A 19623-nucleotide genomic window follows, 5' to 3' on the forward strand; every position below is an offset into this window, starting at 1 on the left:
CTCACTTTTGTGTGCTTAACATTGTAACACTAGTGCTTCAGTCTAGGGCTAAGATTTTAGGTGTGGACATTTATCAACACTCCTGATTCAGATTCTAATTGATAAAATTTGTTCTTATTAATTTTGCTCTTTGTAAATTCACATATACCTATAAAAAGTGTGGCCATCCCAATAACATTCTCAAAGTACTTCCTAATGATGACTTACAAAAAGTTGTTTTATATTACAACAAGGAAAACAATGCTACAAATAAGGAAAACCAATACATAAATATTAATGATTAATAAAATAAAAAAAACAATTACCACTGTTTCCAGTATTTGTAATGTACTACATATTTGATTTATTATTTTCTCATAATTCTGTACATTTAAAACTGCCTAAGTCTATGATGTTCAACAAGAATTTTGTAGGCTATGAGTAGCCTTTAAATATTATTATTATTATTATTATTATTAAGATTATTATTTATGGTTCATCTCATCATTTGTATATGGTTTATACCATCATTTGTTCCTCACTAACATATAAAGTAAAGAAGCCTTTAAATTTTAACAGAAACTGTGCAGTTAATGTCTTAAATCTGCTTCTTTACACAAACACTTTGCAACTTCTCATTAGTAAAGCTTCTATAAACTCTGAAATGTACATATTTAGTAGTATGTACCATGAATATTAAATGCTTTATGAAAAAGTTTTACAACCTGCTAAATAGTCTTAATTTTTGTATATATGAGCAAATTCCCAAAATTAAACATATTTAAAACATTAAAACTTTTAACAAACCTTAACACTTTCTATAGTGTTCATTATGGCAGGTTCCTTGTACAGAATAATTGAATTCCTCCTCCTACACATCTGTTGAACAACAAATATTTGGTATTATTTTGTTTTTGACATGTCAAACTTGACTTTATTCTTAAATGTGTTCTTATGTAAGAAATACATGGTTCTAAAATTTCACAACAATTCTTTTGAATTTAATTTTTGTGGAATTGTCTAGGTTAAGAAAATCAATTACACTTTATGTATAAAAAATGTTCTGTGCTCAATTCAGTAGCACATACACTAACATTGGAGCAATAAAGAGAAGAATAGCCCCTGACTGAGGATGACACTCAATTTCGTGAAGCATTCTAGATTTTTAAAAGAACAGATGCTGGAGGGGATGTGGACACAAGGGAACCTTAATGCATTGTTATTGGGAGTTTAAACTTGTTCGAAGACTTTGGAAAGTAGTATGGCGGTTCCTCAAAAGACTACAATAGAGCGCCCCTAAGTCCCAGCAATCCCATTTTGGGCATTCACCCAAATGATCACAAACAAGACCATACTAAAACTACCAGCAAAACTATGTTCATTGCAGCATTATTTACCAAAGCTAAGATACAGAACCAAACCCAAGGCCCCACAGTAAACGAATGGATCAAGAAAATGTGTGTGTGTGTGTGTGTGTGTGTGTGTGTGTGTGTGTGTGTGTGTGTGTGTGTGTATGTGTGTACTGGAATTCTATGCCTCCATCAGAAAAAATGACATCACCCAGTTTGTTAGGAAATGGAAAGACATGGAAAAAATTTTATTAAGTGAATTAAGCCAGGCCCAAAGAAGTGAAGTAAGCCAGACCCAAACAAAGATAGGTCCCATGGTTGCCTTAATTGCAATAACTAGTATGTGTCTGCTACAAGCTGAAAACATCATATAAATTGATGTTAGGCAAAATGAACCCCAAGATAAGGATACAAATGGTTTTCATTTCTTGCAATTGTTTCTAAGATATTTATAAGATGAATTCTTTGTTGCTTTGTATGTTCCTCCTGCAAGCTAAAGCCCCTGTTTTCACTGTATTTGATGTTGGTATACTTTGTGCAGTGGAAGGGAAACACAAGTCGTTTAAAAAGGGATGCAGGTGGACCCATTGCAACAATGAGATGAACAAGTCGTTATTTCAAAAAATGATTTTGGCCGGGTGCTGAGGGATGTGGACAGTGGGGGGGGGTTGGGATGGGGGAGGGGTTGCTGGGTGTGGGGGGTGGGAGATGGGCAGGGATGGGAAGAGGAAACAAAGGAGGAGCAAGTGGACCCATTGCAACAATGAGATGTACAAGTTATTATGTCAAAAAATGAACTTTACAACTTTGGGGGGAGGAGGACAGGGTGGGGAAAGTGGGGGAGTGTGGGAAGGGATGGGAAGGGGAAACAAAGGGGAGGCAACAATGCTTGATAAGACATGTACTCGTTATCTTGCCCATGTAATTGTAACTCCTCTGTCAGTATTCTCACAATAAAAAAAGTGTACTCAATAACTCACGCATGTAATTGTAACCCCTCTGTATGGCATTTTCACAATAAAAAAAAAGAAACATAGGTCCTGTGGTATCCCTTATTTGCAATAACTAATGCATATCTGGGATAAGCAAAGAAGGTATGGTAAGGTGAAAAAAAGGAGTAGGCAACAATGCTTGATAAGAAATGTACTCATTACATTTTCCATGTAATTGTAACTCCTCTGTATGGTATTTTTACAATTAAAAAAAAGGAAAAAGCATGTGCATATGACTAGATAAGATGATGTTAAGGTAAATGAACCCCATGATAAGGACACTAGTGGTTTTTTAATTCTTCCTGTGGTTTCTAATATATTTATAATGTACGATGTGATTTTTATATGTGCATCCCCCACAGTTAAACCCCTGTTTTCACTGTATCTGATGTTGGTGCACCTCCATCTTGTATATACACTTCTCTAATTTGGGGATGGAAAGGGAAAAAACAAAATGGTTAAATAAGGATACAGTATGACCCATTGCAATAATGTGACGCACAAGATAGTATGTTGAAAAACGAACTTTACAATTTAGGAGGGTGGGGGACGGGACTGTACTTGTGGAGGTGGGTGGGAAGGGATGGCGGGGGAAAACAAAGGAGGAGGTAACAATGCTTGATAGGAAATGAACTATTACTTTTTCATGTAACTGTAACCACTCTGTACAGTACTTTTACAATAAAAATATAAAAATGTTATGGGATGGAAGAGAATATTTCTCCTATTTTACCCATATAATATCGTTAACAAAGAAATTAATGAAAAGCACTGATATGCAGATATTTTGAATAAATGTGTTTGTGTATGTGTGTGTGCGTGCCTGCTCATTTTCGTTCTCAGAGTTCGAATTCAGTGCATCAAGGTCCCGCTAGGCCATTCCTCTCTAGATGGATGAGCTACTATATAAGCTACATCTCCATTCTTGGCTCTTTGCTAGTTCATTAATTTTTTTAATATTTTTATTATTTTTTTTATTGTGAACATACTGTACAGAGGGGTTACAATTACATGGGCAAGATAATGAGTACATTTCTTATCAAGCATTGTAGCCTCCTCCTTTGTTTACCCTTCACATTCCTTCCCAGGCTCCCCCCACACCCCCTACCCCAGCCTCCCCCCCACACCAAAGTTGTAAAGTTCGTTTTCGACATGACAACTTGTACTTCTCATTGTTGCAACGTGTCCACCTGTATCCTTAAACGACTTGTTGTTCCCCTTCTCCTCCACAAATTATACCGACATCAAATATAGTGAAAGCAGGGGTTATACTGTGGGGGAGGGATATACAAAGCAACAAAGAAATAATTTTATAAATGCGTTAGAAAAAATTTCATGAAAGAAAAAAACATTTAAATACATATGTAAGGGTTCATTTTCCTAACATCACATTATCTGACCTTTTCTGCTTGACTCATACATATACTAGATATTGCAAATAAGGGAAACCATGGGACCTATGTTTCTTTGGGCTTGGCTTACTTCACTTAATATAATTTTTTCCAAGCCTTTCCATTTCCTAACAAATGGGGCAATGTCATTCTTTCTGATGGAGGCATAGAATCCCATTGTAATTTTTTTTAAATAATCTCACGAATATTTTTTTGTCCTGATTGGCTTCCAACGGTTATCCACAGATCTCAGGTTCCTGAGCAGATACCCGAGTAGACAGGATTACAGGTGTGACCAACCAGCACAAGGTTTTCAGAATAATTTAAAAAGTAGACGAAAATTTACTTCATGGAGGCTTGTTTATCATCTCCCGCTTTTAAAGCATTTTGGAGTGATTATATGTGAATTTATTTCATTTTTGGATTCTTAAAAGACAGTAAGTGATGGTATTTAAACGTTTTAATCTTTTTTTTTAATTGGTCATTCGGCATGAACTCTGGGCTTGGGCGCTCTCCCTGCATCTTTCAGCTGAAGGTGAGTGCTCTACCCCTTGAGCAACAGTGCCACTTCTGTTTTCCTAGTAGTTTATTGGAGATAAGAGTCTCACAGTCTTTCCAGCCTGGGCTTGCTTTGAAGCGCATTCCTCAGATCTCAGCTTCCTCTGTAGCCAGGATTATAGGTGGGAGCCACCAGCTACCGGCTAGTTTTAGTACCTTTTTTTTTTTTATTTTTTTGGGGGGTCCAGTCGTGGGGCCTGAACTCTGGGCCTGGGCACTGTCCCTTAGCTCTTCAGCTCAACGCTAGTGCTCTGCCACGTGAGTCACAGTGCCACTTCCGCCTTTTTATCTTTCTTGCTTATGTGGTGCTGAGGAATCGAACCCAGGGCCTCATACATGCAAGGCAAGCGCTCTACCACTGAGCCACCTTCCCAGCCCTTTAGTACTTTTTTAAAATATATACTGGAACTGTGGAACAGAAGAAATTTGTCTCTCTTTAGACCTCAATTTATGAGCTCAGCTCTGAGCATGAAATCCCAATATCACCAACACTGTGTTGAAGACAAAATGTGACAGAAAACAATTACCGTGGGCAATAATTGCTATGCTATTATTTCTTGGACAGCATGAATATTGAGTTGAGAGAGTAAGGGAATGTAGAGGATTTTATCTACTTTTTTATAGCTTACTTTTTGAAATTTTGAATCATTTCCTTCCCCACTGTGTGTCTTTGGGGCATGCATTTAGTGTCTTTAATTACAATATTTTCTAACACTAAAATGGTACTAATATTAGAATTATAGCAAATGCTTTCTTAAGAATTAAGAGAAAAAAACTTGTGAAATACTTAACATAAACTTCTAGGAATAACAATTACAACTACAGGGGCAAGATAATGAGTATATTTCTTATCAATCATTGTTGCCTCCTTCTTTGCTTCTTGTTCCCATCGCTTCCCATCTCCCCCCACACTCCCCATCCCACAATCTCTCCCCCCCACCAAAGATGTAAAGTTCATTTTTCGACGTAAGGACTTGTACATCTCATTATTACAATGAGTCCACCTGCATCCCTATTTAAATGATTTGTTTTTTCCCTTCCCCTCCACAAGTTATACCAACAACAAATACAGTGAAAGCATGGGTTATACCATGGGGGATGGACATACAAATCAACAAAGAAATCATCTTATAAATATTTGAAACAATTGCAATAAAGAAAAAAAAACAATTGAATCCTTATCTTGGGGTTCATTTCAGCTAACATCAACTTATCTGACATTTTCTGCTTGTCTCAGACATATACTAGTTTTTGCAAATAAGAGAACCATGGGACCTATTACCTATGTTTTTTTGGGCCTGACTTAATTCACTTATTATAATTTTTTCTAGGTCTTTCCATTTCCTAACAAATGGGGCAATGTCATTCTTTCTGATGGAGGCATAGAATTCCATTGTGTATATATATATATATATATATATATATATATATATATATATCATATATATCATACATATATATCATATATATATCATACATATATATCATATATATATCATACATATATATCATATATATCATATATATCATACATATATATCATATATATATCATACATATATATCATATATATATCATACATATATATCATATATATCATATATATATCACATATATATATCATATATATCATATATATGTATATATATACATCACATTTTCTTAATCCTTTCATCTAGTGAGGGACATCTGGGTTTGTTTCATATTTTAGCCATGATAAATAATGCTTCAATAAACATAGTTGTCCAGGTAATGGACAAGGGTCTCATATCTAAAATATACCTGGAACCCAGAAAAATTAAATTCCCCAATGACAAATCCTCAAAGAAACAATGCCCAATAAATAAGTGAGCTAAAGACTTAAAGAGAAAATTTTCTGAAGAGGATAAAAGTATGGCCAATAGACACATGAAGAAATGCTCAACCTCTCTAGCCATAAAAGAAATGCAAATCAAAACAACATTGAGATACCATATCACCCAAGTTAGAATGGCTATAATCATGAACTCTAAAAACAACAGATGTTGGTGGGGATTTGGACAGAATGGAACCTTAATGCATTATTGTTGGGAGTGTAAACTTGTTCAACAGCTTTGGAAAGTAGTATGGAGTTTCCTCCAAAGACTCCACGTAGAGCTCCTCTATGATCCAACAATACCACTTTGGGGTATTTAAACAAATGGTCACAAACTAGCCAGCCGTTTTTTTTTAAATACTAAATAGTATGCAATCAGTATTACAAAAGCCATTACATGTAATGAGAAACCAGAAGGCATGTTCTCTATTGACCATGCTCTGCTTCAAAGTCAGCCAGGTGGATAACTTCTCATGCTGTAAATCAAACTGGTTTTATTATGTCTTGACAGTATAAAAACATCAGGGACAGAATAATGACGGAATGTTGTAGACTGAGGTGAAGTCCATATGAAAATGTGCAAAACTGATGAAAACGTAAAAGTCTCTGAGTAGTATATTGTGTTTTACATCATTTAAGTTAAATTGCAAAAATAGGGAAGACCGAGAGGAATGAATTCTCTATTTGATAGCCAATCAAAGGTCCTTAGAAGATTGAACTCTTTCCTCATTCTTGTAGAGGCATCATCAGATGAGAGGAACTCTATTGTTTTTGTGCTTCTTTCCATTTATACTTCAGTTTGAAATCTGAACTACATGAGACTGAAAGAAACCTAGAAAAATTAGACACGCAGGCATGGAAAGAGCCAGGAACGAAAAATAAATAAAATACATATAGCCTTGTAAAAGGTCTAACTAAATTTATTTATATAGTCTTAAGTGTAAACAAAAAATGATTTAAACAATATAATATTATTGAAAATTAAAAAATGTTAGGAGTTGCTTAATTTTTTTCTTTCTACTATATTGAATTAAGTATTGATTTTGTATAGAGAGATTAAAGATGAGATTAACAAGAAATGATTAAAAATGGACAAAAGTTCATAATAGACACATTTTCCAAAAAGTCCTGAAAAGCACCAGTTTGTTTACAAAGTTGTGTTTAATACCACTTCTATGCTAGGTTAATGCTTTGTGAACAGAAGTCATTATAGAAATGCAATTGAAAATTACTAGGATACTACTTCATAACTATAATAACTCTTATCAAAAAAATCAAAGGAACCAGGTATAGTGAAAAGGCTTGCAATTCCAAGCATTTAGCAGTTTGGAGTAAGAGGATTTGGGTCTAAGGCCAGTCTGGGGTTCTGCACATTGTAAAAACCTGCCCTTAAAAAACTCAAAATGTAATAATGTTGGTGAGAGTGTGAGAAAAGGAAATTTTCTACACTCTTGGTCAAAATACAGGTTAGTATTCTCATTTTAGAAAGTAATTTGCAGTTTTCTAAAGAAATGCAAAGTTGAAATACCATCTGACACAACAATCATTTGATTATTTCTCTCTGGGTAACTCGAAAATATATCTGTAGTTATTTGTTATTCACATTGTTCACAACAGCCACCCAGATATAAATAGAAGTTAAGTGTTCAACAACAGACTAATAAGGCAACTGTGGTGCATGCACAAATATATTTTTCTGTTTCATCTTTAAAATAGCAAGAGATTTCTCCAATTAGGCATAACTTACAATGACCTGAAAGATGTATTCTAAATGAAGAAAAATGTTGTCTTCTGATATTTATAAAACTACACACACACACACACACACACACCAACCTCAATAATTATGAGAGAAATTTTTATTTAAAGTAAAGCAAACTGGAATTGCTGGGGCATTTAGGTCACAATGTAGAAGATAGTAAATATACAGGATGACCAAGTATACAATTTTAATGTACAACATGAGGATACAGAGGACAACACTGGCCTAAGATAGGAATGAAGCTAAATGAGTAGTTGTTCTTCCTAGTAGGGGCTGCTCTTTTAGATGTTCTTCCTTCAGTAATGGATGACATGAACGTAATTCTTTAAATATACCTGCCTGTTTGCAGAAATAACAAACAAGGTAGCAATAATGTTGTATGCTCAACATAGAACAAAATGTCAAATTTAAATACATGAGATTATCCTAGATGTAAACTATTAATTCCAAATAAGGGAAACCATAGGACCTAGGTTTCTTTAAGTCTGGCTTACAGAACTTAATATGATTTTTTCCCAAGATCTTCCATATCACTACAAATGAGGTGGTATCATTCTTTCTGATGGAAGCATAGTATTCCGTGTGTGTGTGTGTGTGTGTGTGTGTGTGTGTGTGTGTGTGTGTGTGTGTGTGTGTGTGTGTGACATTCTCTTGATCCATTGATCTACTGAGGAGCATCTGGGTTGATTCCTTATCCTAGCTATGATAAATAATACTGTGATAAACATAATTGTTCTGGTAGCTTTAGTGTGATCTGGTTTGTGATCACTTGGGTAAATGCCAAGAAGCGGAATTACTGTGTAATAGGGGAGCATTATTGTGTACATCAAGGATAATCGTAGTAGATGAGAAGAATAGCTCAATAGCTATGTACATATGAGGGTGTATTGTGATTCCAAGGGAAATGATCTCCAAGATATTTTATTTCTTGTTGTTCTAAATGTAATATGTGATTTCTTTTTATCCTTTTGTGTTTTCCACACCTATCGTTTATCATCTGGAGTAACTGTATTTGATTTTGATACCCTGGATATTGTAACTATGTTGATCCGAACTAGTTAAGGGAAAGGGAAAAAGCAAAATGGTGAGACAAATGACAAAAGGGGGAACTTATGCAACAGTGATACTCACAAGACAATACGGTGGAAATAATCTTGGGGGGGGCATTGGGATGGAAGAGGGAGAAAAATGGGGGAACGGATAACAAGTTATAAAAGAAATGAATTCATTAACTTACTTATGTAACTATAACCCCTCTGTACATTAACTTGACAATAAAATTTAAATATAAAACATAAAATACATGATAGCAAGCAGCAATACAGGAGATGTGAGTGGGGAAATACTGTACTATACAAAGAAGAGTAAAACAGCTATGGACAGCAGTAATTTGACTTTAACTTAGGAAGTAATAAACTAGCATGCAGATTTTCAGCCTCATGTCAGTTACTAAAAAGGGAAAACAAAATGTACAATCAGTAAACCAATAGAGATAAAATAGAAAACTAAACAATTAAGGTGAAGAAATGACTTGGACCAAGAATAAAAAATGACACAATTAGTAAACAAATAACAAGCTGGTAAGTTATAAAATATTACTAATAATTCTAGTAATGTTTTCTTAACCTCATAACTTGTTGGAACTATACTTCAAATCACAGTTTAATAGTATATCATTTTAAAATTAGGTTACTTCTAATTGATTTCTTAATATTGAATGTTTAATATATAATTTTAATTTCAGTAGCTATAGAAAAGAAAGTGAAACTATGTTTAATAATATATAGCATGAATTGTAAAATTGAGAAGCATTAGAATTTAAACGAATAACATCATTATTGTTTCATTAAAAAATGTAATAATTCAAAGTGTTTTCTACACTTCGCTCTCATCTTAACATGAAATAATAAATTATTGCACATGACATCGTATTAGGTGGAAGGGTTCAGCACTGTGTTAATATTCACACCACACAGTACATCAGAGTTTGGCTCCTCTCATCTAGCTTAAATTGTGGAAATTTGATTTCTACATGCATGTTAAATTCTTGCCAAGGTGACATCTATAAAATTATAAACAATTATGTATATGAGGAGTGTTTCTGATGATAGTTAAAAGTCACATTCATTAATTAAATTTTATTGTTTTCTACCAAATAAATATTTATAGAGAGACTGAATTTCTGAGTTGAGGATTATTTTATATCCCTGCCATTGTTTCTATAGTTGGATTTAATTTTCCATAAAGGGTTAAGTGTATTATATTGGATATATGAAGGTAAACTGAATGTTTATTCTATCAATATTTTGCCACTTGTTTAATCCCAAGTTTAAATTATCCATATGTTTGAAGTAATGAAAATAACAACAGATATAAAAAAGATAAATCAGTGTGTAGTAGATAAGTATTTTCACCTTTATTTTGATAGTTGGTCCTCTTTTACCCTACAGAATATTATAAGGAAAATGTGCTCAAGGCTGACCACAACTGTAGAATATTATGGTTTGGTCTATCATAAGAGAAGGAAGGATGGGGTACCTTCCTTCCAAAAGTCTGCTCCAAGGAATGTGATCTGTTTTATGTTGGTGACTTGAAAATGAACATTTTTCACAGTCAACCTTGAAAAGCCATCTTGATAGACCATTTTTTAAGTGGTTACATTGGATTATCCATGGCTTTGCAAGGATGCCGGATTGCCTCATTTTGAGACAATTAAAATAGGAATTTATTCAGCTATTCTTTGTATCTTTAGGAAAAAATCCCATTGACTCTAGGTCTGGGGATCAAAGGGGTCCAGAGAAGCTACTACCATGAATAGTAATCCTAGGCCTCTAAAAACAAAACAAAACAAAACTCCAGTAGGAACAGCAACTCAGGGCAACTATCACAGCCTACATGAAGTCAGACAAAATACGGAAGCTGAGAGTCATTTATCTGATAACTAATATATTTTAATGAGGCAGACTGAAATAAGACTTCAGAGAGAGGGTCAAAAGACTGATCAGAGAGACTAATATTGGTCACATGAAGATTGGAAAATACAATTCCTTGTACAGTAAATAAATCTTAGAAAGCCTGTGCATATAAGAACAAGACAGCAGACCAAATTCCAGATATGTGCATTCTCTTAGAGGTCAGCTTAATGAATTATCAATGGAAATCTTTGTATTCTTAAACATTTGACCACATGTAGGAGAAGGCCAATTGCTGAAGAGAAAGAAAACATCATCACTCAATTACGAGGTCCAATATCACATTAGGAAGGAATCAAGCACAGATTTGTAATAAAAAGAGAAAAAATATTCCAAATGAGGGTTTCATTTGTTTTGATGTAACAGTTTCTGATTTATGTGCTAGCAAATACCATACAATTGATCCATTCCCACAGCTGAGTTGATATTTACTGCAGTATTCCCACATGAAGGAAAAGAGAAAATTTAAAAATGTCTGATGAAATGAGTTGAGGGTGAAGTGTTCTAATAGTGATATCTGAGCTTTAGACATAGATGAAGAGGGGGATTTTCTTTTTTAAAAATCCCCCATTTTTAGCCTGGTGCCAGAGGCTCACAGCTGTAATCCTAGCTACTTAGGAAGCTGAGAACTGAGGACTGCTTTTCAAAGCCAGCCTGGCAGGAAAATCCCTGAGACTCTTATGTCCAATTGAGTTGAAGAGCTCAGAGACAGTACACAAGCCCAGACTTAAAGCCCCTCGACCAAGACCAAAAAAAAATCTCCCTTTTGTTGGACTGCCTACATCTTTTCCTAACATTCAACAAAGAAGCCATTTTATCACCCACAACATTTAAATCCTGTCCTAGCTACTGCAAATAGAATGGTTTGTTATCTTATGTCAAAAAGTTCATATTTTCGGGATCAAATACCAGCAATGGTAACATTTTTTCCAGTCCTTGAACTCTGGGCCCGGGCCCTGAACATGGTTATGCTTGTAGCGTTAATGTGAGCTTGTTTATTTATTGGATTACTGCCCATGAGGGGAATTACGGAGTCATAAGAGAGAACTATGTTTAGTCTTTTGAGGAAACTCCATACTGTATTCCAGAGGAGTGGAAGAAGTTTAACTTCCCACCAACAGTGTAATAGAATTCCCAATTGGAGACGGGTGCTGGTGGCTCACGCTTGTAATCCTTACTACTCAGGAGGTTGAGATCTGAGGATCATGGTTCAAAGCCAGCCCAGGGAGGTTCCCAATTGGTTACACCCACGACAGCATTTGCTATTATTAGTTTTCTTGATAATGGCCATTCTAACTGGGAAGGGGTAGAATCTGTCTTGTTTACTTGTAGATTTGTAGGCACCTTCTAGCTACTATAAATGAATGAATCAATGAAACCTCTATTTTTCTGCATCTGCATTCCTTTCTCTTACCATAATTTTCCCAAGCCTTTCATTTTCCTTAAAACTGGTGAAAAGTCATCCTTTCTAATGGGTGAATAGAATTCCATTGTGTGTGTGTGTGTGTGTGTGTGTGTGTGTGTGTGTGTGTGTGTGTGTGTGTGTGTGTGTGTAAGATGACTGTAGGCCCATGAGTTCATTTTTAAGCCTAATTTTTCATCTGTAATTCTCTAATTTCATATTAAATTTGGATTGCTTTCTCTACTGCATTGAAGAATATTGTTGGGATTTTGATGGGTAGTGCATTGTCAATTGTTTGGGGGCAGTAGTGCAGTTTTCACAATGTTATTTGTGAAAGCATTGAAAGATTTTTCATTTCCTTGAATGTCCTTCAATTTCCCTTTTTAAGTTTTTAAATTTTCACAGTAGAGGTCCTTCACATTTTTGGTTAAATTAATTCCTAGTTTTGTTGTTGTTGTTGTTTTGTTTTGTTTAGATTTGAGTTGAATTTGAGGCTAATACATATGAGATTGTTTTTTGGATTTCAACCTGGATGTTCCCATTGTTGGTAACAAAGAAAGACTACTGATTCTTGTGGGTTTTATACCCTTGCTACATTGCTAAAGGTTAGCAACACCTTTACTAACTTGAGGAAGGTAGGTATATGGTCTCTAAATACAGGATCATTTCATCTGTACAAAGGGATCATTTTACTTCTTCCTTATTTGGATCCCCGTTATGTTTTTCTCTTGCCTATAGCTCTTGCTAGAATGTCCACTACTATATGGAAGAGTAGTAGAGAGAGTGGACATCCTTGTTTCATTCCAGATTTTATTTTATTATTTTTTGAGTTTGCAAAATCTGGTTTAAATCAAACTGAGGAGCACATTGTGAAAATACATATACATAAAAATCTAATAAATGATAGATAAACAACATATTACTTTACAATAGAATAACCACAAATTTGAAGGCTCAAATTGAGTCTGTCAGTTGTAAATACAATTTTATATTTGGCTCAAATGGCTACTGAATTTCAAATGGTGCCAAGTCCTTCCAAAGCACTTCTTGACCCCCTCAGCCTTGGGCGGAGTTTCACCACAGTCTCAGTCGAAATCCCAGTCATCCCTTCAACTCTTGGGGCCAATGGAATCATTGGTATCCAAACACAACTGGAGGCCAGGGATTTCCAGTGGCCAAAAGTTATTGCACAGAGAACTCCATTGTAAGCCAGACTCATGGCTAAGAAGGTGTGAGATTAGCCCTTTAAACAGTGGTGTAGCATTAACCTGGTCTATGTTAAGAAATAGCTCCTTAGTGAGAATGTACTAATTACTAGTTGTCACACCAACAGAAAAAGGCAACATGGGAGCTTCACATTTCACATGAAAGATGAGCATTAACTGGGTCTGGCTTCACTCACATAGAGTGATTCTTTTATTTTAGACCTAAGAGAAATTGAGTTCATAGCAGTCATTTCTTCACATAAGATTTGTGTAGCATTAAAATTGTTTAACGCTAATGATGAGGCCATGCAGGTAAAAAAATGTGTGATTCTCCACTGCCAAAACAGAAACACCCCATTTCGACTCCTGTCCAGTTTCCAAATTATATATATATATATATATATATATATATATATATATATATATATATATATATATATATATATATACATACATACACCTTTGTTATTGCACATCTTTCACACAAATCTGTGCATGTATTTTATATAATATATATTTAAATACACTACACATAAAAAGACTATGGCACTTTACAGAATACATGTTTAACAAAGATCATTCATTACACCACAAATGTTTGAAATGATACAAAACCCTTAAATTATTTAATGTAACATTGTGAATTAAAACACAGGTTTAAAGCATCCACAGACTCCAAGACAAACATTTCTGCTTTAGAATTTATTGAGAAGCCCAGCTTATCACAAATCTTCAAGAAACAGATGCTAGAAAAATTAATAAGACTTTTCTGGTATTAGCAATTGTGTTATTAGAAAAATAGTTGTGGGTCAAGTGGTTTTTAAAGAGCTGTGTAGAAGAGTTTTAGTCTAGAATTCATTCCAGATTTTAATGTCTTCATGTGTCCACTGTTAGGTACATTCTTTGTCATATGCATAATCTGTATAATATTGAGGAAAGTTGCATGCATTCCTAGCTTCTCAGACCTTTTAATCATAAAGGAGTATTGGAGCTTATTAAAAGATTTCAAAATCCATATAAAGATCATGTGGTTCTTGTCCCTGCTTCTGCTGATGTTGTGTGTTACATTTATTGACAAGTATGTTGAATCCAATTGTACCCTAGGATGAATCCTGTTCATTATACCTCAAGCAGCACCATTGGTTGTTACTGGAAGTAACGGTTACTGGATGTGGAAACTGATCCCAGGAGAGGAATGGAACATACAGGAATGACAAAGTTCAAGTTAATATGTGCTTTCCTTTTTACTGTACAAGAAAACTATCCCAAGGCTTGAAGGAAACTCTGTCCCTGACTTTTTCGAGTGTGTTATTTACTCATATTAAACTTTTCTGTAAACTTTTAGTTGAATATTACAAAAAGAAATAATGTGTTATTTGAAGGCCAGCATAGAACAAAAAGAAATAACATTGTTTTAAAAGTGTTCTCCTGCAAAGAAACAAAGACATGAAAATTTTAAAATGCCTTATGCGTGGATATTTCGTTCCTGTGATGATCCTTTTGTTGCAGGAGTCAGTTATCAATTACTTAGTATGGTCCTGAGTTCTCCTTAGCAATAAGGATTCCAAAACGCAGAATCCAGTGAGAATGATCAACAAAAGGAGCCCCTTCTCTTAAAAGAGTATTCTTTTAAGGAGGGTCCCAAAGAAATATCTCTGTTGCTATTGTTTGCTTGTTTGTTTAGTTTGTGCTGGTTGTGGGGCTTGAACCCAGAGGCTGGACCCTGTTCTTGAACAGTTGCCTTTCCTGCCCACCTGCCCCCAAAGCCAATACTCTACTGTTGAGCCAAAACTCCACTTCTGGATTTCGGGTGTTTAATTAGAGATAAGAGTTTGACAGACTCTCCTGCCTGGGTTGACTTTAAACTAAGCTAGTAAGAAAGCTATGTGATATCAACTGTATAGACTTCTCTTTTGAAATAAGAAATATTAGATGAAGTTTATTGTAAAGCTAATATTTGACAATTTTTAAAAGAAGAGATTATGTCCAGCAAAAAAGCCATAACTTAAATAATTCAGCAAAAATAGGTACACTGAATCATTTTGGAATTATTTTTTCTGCTTGGAAAGATTATTGAACTTGTCGTTCCTTTTGTGGAAACTTAAAGTCACATTTCACTTTTTTTGTTGGTCGTGGGGATTGAACTCTGATCCTGGGCATTATTCCTCAGCTCTTCAACTCAAGTTGAGCACTCTACCACTTTAGCTCCAGCACCACTTCTGGGATTCTGGTGGTTAATTGAAGAAAAAGGTCTCATTGACTTTCCTGACCAGGCTGGTTTTCAACCACAATCCTCTAGTCTCAATCTCCTGAGTAGCTAGCATTACAGGCGTGAACCATCAGCACCTGGCTCATATTTGCATTTATGTGCACTTAATGACACTATGTAGACAAAGTATGGAAATTTGAACCAAATGATGACATTGCAGCTTTTCAGAAAAATTGAGATAGCAATAAATATGTCCTCCTTTTCCATGTTGTTACATTAATGACTCATGAGACCCTTACATTAACATCCTCTGCCATCTGTATAGGTGTATTTAGTATCAGGAAATGTTCATAGAGAAAAATAGAAAGACTGAGATTTTTAGAAAGCAAAGGAGATTGAGTAGGAAAGGACAGCACAGAAGGAGATACATTTATCACACAGATATTAAGAACTAGCCTAAGTCATTTAGACTGCTAAATGCAATGAGGAATAAGCTTAGTTGATAACTAGTTCTTCAATAACCAAAAATGGTTCTCAAGAACAGTTTCTGGTACACCTTAATTACTATCATTTATTCCTTCCATCGAGTTATTCCTTCTATTCTGTCACAACTGTTAATTAGCCTCTGCGTTTTTGGTACCATGATTGACCAAAAAGATTTCCAAATGTCACTTAGACTACCCTTCTCTCTGTGATTAGCAGTGACCACACAAAATCCTGGCATCAGTTGCTTTGACCTAATGATCAAAACTTTTTTATCAACAGAGTATGCTATTATAAGTAAAGTACATGAATAAGGGACTATTGTCAGGTGTCAGTATGGAAGGAGCAATTATATGTTCAAAGTATGGTTTCTTTATTTTGCATTTGCTAACTAAATGGTTTTTTTTAATTGTGAAAATACTGTACAGAGGAGTTACAATTACATGTGTGCAAGATAATGAGTACATTTCTTATCAAGTATTGTTGGCTCCTCCTTTGTTTCCCCTTCCTATCCCTTACCATCCCTCCCATCTCTACTGCACCCCCCTCCAAAATTGTAAAGTTCGTTTTTCCACATAACGACTTGTACTTCTCATTATTACAATGGGTCCACCTGTATCCCTATTTAAACGATTTGTGTTTTTTTTTCATTCCCCTCCACAAATTATACCAACATTAAATACAGTGAAAGCAGGGGTTATAACGTGTGTGTGGGGGACATACAAAGCAACAAAGAAATCATCTTATAAATATATTAGAAACAGTCACATGAATGAAAAAATATTTGAATACTTTTTTTTATTGCCAGTCCAGGGGCTTAAACTCAGGGCTAGGGAATTATTGCTGAGCTTGTTTTTTTTTCTCAAGGCTAGCACTCTACCACTTCAGGCACAGCACCAATTCCAGTGTTTTTCTGTTTATGTGGTACTAGGGAATTGAACCCAGGGTTTCATGCATGCTAGGCAATCACCGTACCATGAAACCACATTCCCAGAATCTTAAATGAATTTCTTAAGAAAGCATGACATTTTGATTCTGTAACTATGTATCATAATTTTGGCCAGGTGCTAGAAAATGATGTAGAAAACAATTCAATATGAGAAGTCCAGTAAAGCTGGATGGAAATGAATAACCGTCATGGTCTAGCCAGGGTACAGAGGAGCTTATTTCATGGAGCTGTTTCAACAGGCTGAGTGAGACAGCTCCTGACCCACAGCCCATCTCCAGAATGAGAGGGCCACCATGGGGTCTAGCCACATGGAGACAATGGGCCACCTCCTCCAGCATACATTCAACCAGTTCATGTGAGAGAGAGGGAGAAAGAAAGTGAGAAGTACACTTAAGCCCTGTGCCGGTGGCTCAGAACTCTAATCCCAACTACACAGGAGTCTGAGAAATGAGGATCATGGTTCATAGACAGCCAAGGAAGGAAAGTCTGTGAGACTCTAATCTCCAAAGATCCACCAGAAATCTGAAAGTGGTGCTGTGGGCTTAAGTGGTAGAGTGATAGTCTTGAGCTGAGGAGCTCCTGAACAGCACCCAGACCTAGAGTTCAAGCCCCATGACTGGCAAGAAGTGGACTTCCCACTACAAAAAGTGGACTGAACAGCACCCATTTAACTAGGGAGCGTGGTAGAGAAGTCAGGCCTAGCTTCCTGTGAACTTGAGGTCATAAGTAGGTCACCCAGCTTCTCCATGCTTTGTTTTCCCCAGTTGCAAAACTCAACACAGTGAAGGATACCCTTCCTCATGGGGATAGGGTAATGATGAAAGAGAGCCATGTTTTGTTTCATAATCCCACACCGGTTGCCCCATTCATAACAGGGGCCACCTGAACCCTTTCCAGGTATCTTCCTGTCATATGCTCACAGAATTGGCGAGAACATTACCTGAAGGCCACTCCCTCTGTGCCTAGCCATGTTTCAGAGATCTCTATATATAAATCCCTTGTTTCCTCACAACTGTCCTGTGAAGAGACTGAGTTCCAATGGTTGTGGCCTACCCAGAGCTTTATCTGTGGTCAAGAATCGGCTGCCATGGCCTAAGATTTTGTGATATCCATCCAAACTGATGACTAAGCATGGCTCTACATGTCTACCATCCCAACTACAGAGGACCAGGACTGGTGGAGCATACATGTCACAGATAGGAGGACCGCCTGAGCTCAGCCCAGCCTAAGTATATATTGTTTGTTTCTCAGAAATGCACAAGACAGAAAGGTGGCTCCTCAGAGCCAGGGAGAGGAAACAAGCAGGGGGTCATTGTGCTCTCAGAGGGGTTTCTGACCCGAGTTGGGAATGGTGTTGGGGCGGCCACTCACCTGTGCTGCTGGGAGACGCTTTTGGCAGCTGATCCAGGTAGAGCAAGCAGGGATGGCTGTGGCATGGCAGACACATGGACCCAGAGCAGAGGACCAGGGGCAGGGACCAGGTCAGGGCCTTAGGCCCGCTGAGATTTGAAATCCAGTACCACAGGAAGTGGGGGAGGAGGGTGGGACATGTCAATTTCCTACTATTCTCTAAAGTTACCTTGAGTATCTTGCTCACCACTCAGCCACCTCTACCTTCCTTAACTGCTGGTAGTGGTGTACTAAAAGAGGGAATCTAGGTGCTACCAGGCATCATGGAATGTGGGCGTTGACACCATTCTTGTATCCCATTGGTCACAAAGAAACATGAAATAATGGGGGTGTGGCTAGAATCCTGTGATGCAATCAGCATGGGCAGAGTCAAGTTGACAGGGGCTCTCCCAGCCCTTTTCCCAGGGAACTCTGTCCCATTCAGTTGGGGACAAGAGGGAGACCACTTTAGCTGGATGGCTACACAGATTGTTATTTATGTCTGTTTGTTGCCAGTCCCGAACCTTGAACTCAGGATCTGGGCACAGTCTCTGAGCTGCTTTTGCTCAAGGCTGGCCCTCTACCACTGGAGGTACAGGGCTTCTGGCTTTGTTGGCACTGAAATTGGACAGGGTCTCAAGGACTTTCCTCCTCAGGGTGATCTTGACCATGATCCTCCCATCACAGCCTTGTAAACGTCAAGGAGGAATGTTGATAGCCACTGGTGCCTGCCTAATCATTGGTCTTGCTGATGTTCTTGGACAGAACAGTGAGTTCCCTGTTCTCGGGTTTAAGCGGGGGGAGCTAGAACCCAAAGTTCGAATCCTGGGGCTGCCACCTCCAAATGGCAGGAGATCCTAAGACACTCATTCATATCCATATGAATACAAATGGGATGGGATGTATGTCATGATTGAATGGGCAGTTCTTGAATGATTCTAGGATAAAATTATACATAATTATAGGACACTAATCGATTTTATTTAATACTTTATTAAGCATTTAAACAATCACATTCATAAAATGGAGGAATAATGAAATACCTAAGAATTGGGCCTCACATACTATAAAGGTGCCATTTTTCTGCCAGGACTGGGATTTGAATTCATGGTCTGGTTAACACTGTTG

The 19623-nt window shown here is 36.5% G+C and overlaps 1 long non-coding RNA gene and 1 other non-coding gene across 3 annotated transcripts in view; one reads left to right on the forward strand and one right to left on the reverse strand.

Annotated features, from left to right (window-relative positions):
* Positions 1-18759, reverse strand: part of LOC138822594 (uncharacterized) — a 40840-nt gene extending 22081 nt beyond the window's left edge. Inside the window, exon 1 of one of the 2 annotated variants that reach the window (XR_011370557.1) lies at positions 18478-18759. This is a non-coding gene — a long non-coding RNA (uncharacterized lncRNA). The remainder of the gene's footprint in view (positions 1-18477) is intronic. The other variant, XR_011370558.1, reaches the window with a different exon arrangement.
* On the forward strand, positions 1045-1146 carry LOC138822595 (U6 spliceosomal RNA). The gene has a single exon (XR_011370559.1). It is a non-coding gene; the product is annotated as a U6 spliceosomal RNA (small nuclear RNA).
* Positions 18760-19623: the final 864 nt, after the last annotated feature.

Source organism: Dipodomys merriami, unplaced genomic scaffold (genome assembly GCF_024711535.1).
Source record: "Dipodomys merriami isolate MVZ:Mamm:240054 unplaced genomic scaffold, mDipMer1.0.p SCAF_1125, whole genome shotgun sequence".
Taxonomy (NCBI): Eukaryota; Metazoa; Chordata; class Mammalia; order Rodentia; family Heteromyidae; genus Dipodomys; species Dipodomys merriami.